The following is a 6,712-nucleotide window of genomic DNA, read 5'->3' on the forward strand; positions in this document are numbered from 1 at the left end:
GTAAATAATCAAGACTTCATTTATAGTTTCTGCCAAGCTCTATCTAAAAAATACTTCTTCCAAGGTCAATTTCAAGCATTACTATGATGTCCCTGAATGCCAGGTTAGGAAGAGGTGCTAAAATCTGTGTCTCCTTAACTAGTGTGAACCAGTTGCAGCCCTCCTGTTTACTGATGACAGCAGGTATACTTCTTTATCACTCTTCCTTGACTCAATTTAAGAATTAGCAAGAGGAATACAGGTTTTTCTCCTTCTACCCACTCTGCTGCGTTAAGACAGTTCTCAGTGACTTAAAAATCCATAGATCCTCCATTTTTCTTGATCTGTTTTTCAGGACAAATATTCATTCCTTCGCTCTAATTCAGTACTCAACTCATGATCATACCATTACATATGTGTGTATATATATATGTAATAGATATTTATATCATGCACACATATATACACACATCATTACATATAAAGACATATGTATCTATATTATACATGTGGTGTATATATGGGGACATTTCTCCTCCACAGAAATGGCATGGCCTGTAGTTGTAACTTAATACATTTTGAAGTCCACTATGCTGGACCTAGACTAAGCCCTTTTAGTTTAGAGATTTGTGTTTATCAGGAATAGGAAATTGTATTGAATTAATCTATGATACTCTGGCTATGTGTTTCTCTCTTCATCTCTCTTCCTAAAACTCTTGCCTCTGTGCTGTAATCGATTTTTTGAAACTCTATTTTCCAAGGAAATTATTCCTTTCATTTAGGTCTTGGAAAGCATTTGAATATAGTTTTAATTAGTCTCATACTTTTACTCTGAGTAATAAGTCTTTGAAATTATTTTACACGGTTTCCTAATTTGAGTTTTATAAATTTATTTCTGCGTAAAGTAATATATCCATTTGACAAACAAAGCAATTTAGTAACCAGCATGAAGCATTCATGTACCTACTTAATATATTCAGATACTAATTGTATTGTTTATAAGTGAAATCATTAGGTTCAAAACACATCTGGCTAATTGTGTTTTTTTTTTTAACTTCTGCCCTTTAAAATTTGTTGTGAATGATATTTATTAGCAGTTAATGAGTGTCTTCAAAAATGCACTTGAAAAATCACTTTTTTGCTTGACATGTTTTTTATTTTTTTTTGAATTTTACTTTTAAAATGTGTGTCTCTTTAAATAGTCTGTTGAATTTTGTAAGATCATGGTATTGCCTTATATTATCAGAATCATCAAGATGCCCAGGTTTTCATTCATTTAAAATCTTTATTTTTTAGCCATCATTTGCCAGATTATGTAAATTTATAATGTCAATTTAAACTCTAAATCTATGGCAACAAAGATCTGGAAATTCTGTTTCCAGAAAAATATGCAGAGTTAATAATGCAGACAGGCTCTTTGCCTTAGTACCAACCACTTGGATGGCTGCTCTCATAATTTTGTAGTAAACTTATTTTCTATCTCTCTATTTCCAAGTTTTTTCATTCATTTGTTCCAAAGTTTCATAAATAAGTTTCAGATACTTCGTGTGAAATTACGTAAACCTTTGCAATCTGAGCAGAAACATATTGGGAAAGTGTATTATTTCTCTTGTAATCACCTAACACCCATTCTCTTTGTTCCCTCTTTCTGAAAGTCCTATCAGTTAGGTGTAGGATAGCTAATTGATCCTCACTGAAAAATGAGGAAGTAGGTTATAGATTCTTTAATCTTCTTCTTGTCTTAAAAATGTGTTGTTGTGTTTTTTTCCTAGTAAGAAGCTAAAACTAGAAGTACAATAAAATTTCATATGTAACAAAATCTCTAAATAAAAGCATTGAGGATTATATCCCATTCCCCCTCCGTGCTCTGAGAGCCGGGGCCTCCGCTGGGCGGAGAGTGTGGATCTGCCCCAGTGCCTGGAATGACAGGCTGCCTCCAGCAGGCGTGGAGGACACAGCATCAACCCACAGATGACACGCAGACTTTGGGATCTAATGGAGCTTTCCCTGATATGTTTCAGACTTGCTGTTTTCCTTCTAATTTCTTCCTTCTGCAATGCAAACATCTGTCCTAAGACTAGTCCCATCATTGTGCGTTGGAAGCAAATATGTTGTTTTCCAGGTTTCACAGGTCTATCCACAAAAGGAAAGGAAGTTTGCTCCAGCATGGACCATACCTATAACTGATTTTTTCAAAATATGTTTTTTTAAGGAAGTTTTGAACTTATAAAACAATCATGCACATGTGTGGAATTCCCATACAACACCCCTCCCCCAATACACTACATTGTTGTGGAACATTTGTTACAGATTTTGAGATATTATCAGACTATTAAGACTAACTATGATCCATAGCACACATTTGGCATACTTTTTCCATCTCTCCTATTATTAACACAGTACATCTTTGGCATGACACAAGAGTTTTACAGTATTGCTGTTAACTATAGTCCATAGGTTACACTAATTGTACTTTTCCCAAGCTTCTCCACATTCTCACCTCCTTGCAATAGTGATGTACACTTGTTCTAGTTCACAGGAGGACATTCTTGCATTTGGACTATTAACCACAATTCTCATCCACCTCTGGGTTCACTATGTCATTCAGTCCCTAGACTATTCTCTAGGTTTCTTTCAATTGACATTTACATCCCTAGACTATGCTTTTCAGCCACATTCCCACTTAAAAAACACCTTCATTAGTTCTACTCACAGTAATGTGTTACCATCAACTTCATCCATTTCCACATTTTTACAGTCAAGTTAATTAAAACAAAACCTTCTACATATATTAAGCATCAGTATACCTTCTCAGGCTTCCTCTTATCTCCTAATAACCTACACTCTAGGTTTTAACTCCATGTGATTATTCTTCGTATTTAGTTCATGTTAGTGAGACCATGCAATATTTGTCCTTTTGTGCCTGGCTTATTTCACTTAGCATAATGTTCTCAGGGTACATCCATGTTATCACTTCTGTCCCAATTTCATTTATTCTTATAGCAGCATAGTATTCTATCATATGTATATAATTAGGAATAAACTTTAGTTTATCCATTCTTTCATTGATGGGCACTTGTGTTGTTACCACTTTGGGCAATTGTGAATAAAGCTGCTATGGACATCGGTGTCTGTGTCACAGTTTTCAGTTCTTCTGGAAATATTCCTAGTAGAGGAAATGCTAGATCATTCGGCAGTTCTATATTTAGCTTCCTGAGGAACCAGTAAACTGTGTTCCACAGAGGCTGCACCATATTACAATGCCACCAACAGTGAAGGAGTATTCCTATTTCTCCACATGCTCTCCAGCACTTACTGTTTTCTGTTTTTTAAATAATGGTCATTCTGTGCAGGGTGAGGTGTTATTTCATTGCTGTTTTGATGTGTGTTTCCCTGATAGCTAGGAATATTGAACATTTTTTCATGTGCTTTTTTGGCAATTTGTATTTTCTCTTTGGAGAAATGTCTTTTTAAGTCTTTTGCCCATTTTAAAAATTGGATTGCTTGCTCTTTTATTGTTGAGTTGTATAATCTCTTTATATGAATGGAAATCAAACCCTTATTAGATATGTGGTTTCCAAATACTTCCATTGAATGGGCTGCCTTTTTACTTTCTTGATGAAGTCCTTAGAATCACAGAAGTATTTTTGTTTGAGGAGGTCCACTTATCCATGTTTTCTTTCATTGCTCATGCTTTTGGGGCAAGGTTTAAGAATCCACCACCTACCACCAGTTCTTGAAGATGTTTCCCTACATTTACTTCTAGGAGCTTTTGAGTTAATTTTTTGTATAAAGTGTGAGATAAGGGTCCTCTTTTTTACTTTTGGATATGGATATCCAGTTCTCCCAGCACCATTTATTGAATAAATTGTTCTGCCCTGGCTGGGTGGGTTTGACAGCCTTTCAAACACCACTTGGCATAGATATGATGGTCTGTTTCTAAACTATCAGTTCTGTTCCATTGGTCTATGTGTCTATCTTTATACCAGTACCATGCTAATTTTTTTTTTTTACCACTTTAGCTATGTAATAAATTTATAGTTCAGAAGTGAGAGTCCTCCAACTTTGCTCTTCATTTTTAAGATGTTTCTGGTAATTTGGGGCCCCTAACTCTTCCAAATAAATTTGATAATTGTATTTTCTGTTTCTTTAAACAATTTTTTGGGATTGCACTGATCTGTGTATCAATTCGGGTAGAAATGACATCTTAATAATATTTATTCTTCCAATCCATGAGCATGGAATGTTCTTCAATTTATTATTTTAAGTTTTGTTTATTTGTCTGTTTTTACCAAGGCATTGTAGTCTCCTAGATATAAGTGCTTTATATCCTTGGTTAAAAACTTAACCTAAATATTTGATTCCTTGGTCACTATTGTAAATGGAATTTTTTTCCTGACTTCCTTCTCTGATTGCACATTACTAGTGTATAGAAACACTATGGATTTTTGCATATTAATCTTGCATCCTGCCCCTCTGCTGAAATTGTTTATTAGTTCTAGCAGCTTTGTTACAGGTTTTTCAGGACTTTCTAGGTATAGGAGCATATCATCTCCACATAGAGATCTTGATGCCATTTATTTCTTGTTGTTGGCTGATTGGTCTAGCTAGAACCTCTAGCACTAAATTGAATAAGAGTGGTGACAGTGGACATCCTTGTCTTGTTCCTGGTCTCTGCAGGAAAGCTTTCAGTCTTTCACCATTGAAGAAAATATATGGCCTTTACCATGTTTAGAAAGTTTCCTTTTATCCCGATTTTTGTAGTACTTTTATCAAGAAAAGATGGTGCATTTTATCAAACGTCTTTTCTGTGTCAATTGATAAGATCACGTGATTTCTCTTCTCTGGTTTATTAATGTAGTGTATTATGCTGACTGAGTTTCTTGTGTTGAACCAAACTTGGATGCCTTGTATAAAGTCCACTTTGTCATGATGAATAATTCTTTTTAATGTGTTGTTGGATTTAATTAGCAAGTATCTCCCTAGGGATGCGGTTTCCTTCAGGTCTCCCGCTAGCGAGACCCGGCCTCCGCACACCTGCCCGCCGCCAGTGACACCCTGGAACGCTGGGCCTCAGTCTCCCAGCCGCGAGCCCAACTGGCCGCGGAGCCGGGCTGCCAGGACCAGCGCCTCTGCTCGCTGAGCCCTCGTGTGCCCTCGTGGACCGAGCACAGATCCCGGCCCACGGGCGAGGCCCCGGGCTGCTGCTGGGGCCAGAGGGGCACGGGCCAGAGGCCTCGCGGGCAGCGGACCGGCGGGTGTCCGCCGTGCAGGGCAGGGAGATCTGGCCCGAGTGGGCCCGGGTGGCGGGTGCTGGTGTTCGGCTGGACCAGGCGCGGAAGGCACCGGCCCGGGACCCGGGCTCAGCCAGGTGGGACCCGGGCTCAGCCAGGTGGGTCCCGGGCTCAGCCAGGTGGCCCCCTGGCGGCCTCCGCCTCCCCCGGCGGTGTGTTCAGGCGCCTTGGGCTCTGAATGCCGCCAGCCCCGTGCGGGAGAAGCGATGGGCCCTGGGCACGTGTGCTAGTGTCCGTGCGTGCGTGCGCCTGTGTGTCTGCTTCGTGGGCTCCGGATCGTGTCCCATTGGTCGGCACAGGGGTACAGACCGCACTGGCCGAGGGAGAGCGCCGCCCGCTTCCCCGCTGCCTGAGAGGCCACAGGGCGTGGGCGGCTGGTTGGGTGGGGCCTGTCGCCTGGGCTCAGGGGGCCACAGGAAGTCTGTGGCATGGGGCCCATCGGCGTGGTGCCAGGCAAGGCAGGGAAAGGCGAGAAGGGGCAGGCCCTGTGTGCACGGTTCCAGGGCACGGGCCAGAGGCAGGGCTCGCCGGACTACGACAAGTCTAGCGGGCCTGGGCTGTTGGGCCCAGGCTCAGTGGGCGCGGGCCCCTGCGTGCCCCAGCCAGGTGTGGGTTGGTGCGGGGCTGCGAGCTCCAAAAAAGGACTGGGTGGCCGCTGCCTGCGTGGCTGCCTGCGAGGCTGCCTGCGTGGCTGCGCCGCCAGGGAAGGGCGCGCGCGGGTTGGGGTGGGGGGCCAGGGGCCCGGGGCCTGCATACCTGGCCCTGAGGGCTGCAGGGAGACGGGCTCGGGGCGGGCAAAAGGAGCGCGAGTGAGAGGTGGAGAGGGGCGGCGCGTGGCAAAAGCCTACAGCACCCGGTATTCCCAGGAGGTCTCCCATCCAAGCACTAACCAGGCCCGACCCTGCTTAGCTTTCGAGATCAGAGGAGATGGGGCGCGTTCAGGGTGCTATGGCCGTCGACGCCGGCTGCCCCAAGAGCCGGCTCCACCCGCCCGCCGCTCTGGCCTCGGGCCCCACCTCCCCCGCACGCCACTGGCTCCCGGGACCCCCGCCGCTCGCCTGCCCTCACGCCACCGGCCCCGGCCCCGCCCTCGGGCCCACGGCGCGGTCCCCGCGCCACAGACGGCTCAGTCCGCGGACGGCGCCCTGCAGACCCCCGACCGCCACGCGCACCCCCGTTGCCAGCCCGGCCGGCCCCCGACTCTCCCGCAGCGACCGCCTCAGGCGCGAGCGCAGGCGCCGCCTGCCTGCCCGCCCACCGGCCCGGCCTCACCACCCCGCGCCCGGGCCAAGCACCTGCCACCACGCCCAGCCGGCAACCCAGAGCCGGTACCGTCGCGCCCAGGAGGCGAGGCCAACCAGGGCCCGGCCTGCGGGCCCCCCACCCCCACTCACACACGCCCGCACCCCGAACGCCTTCCCACCGGAGCTCGGGCCCTG

General features: G+C 45.1%; 1 pseudogene; it reads right to left on the bottom strand.

Annotated features, from left to right (window-relative positions):
• Positions 1-6,114: 6,114 nt before the first annotated feature.
• Positions 6,115-6,233, bottom strand: LOC131275727 (5S ribosomal RNA; annotated as a pseudogene).
• Positions 6,234-6,712: the final 479 nt, after the last annotated feature.

This window comes from Dasypus novemcinctus, chromosome 23 (genome assembly GCF_030445035.2).
Source record: "Dasypus novemcinctus isolate mDasNov1 chromosome 23, mDasNov1.1.hap2, whole genome shotgun sequence".
NCBI lineage: Eukaryota > Metazoa > Chordata > Mammalia > Cingulata > Dasypodidae > Dasypus > Dasypus novemcinctus.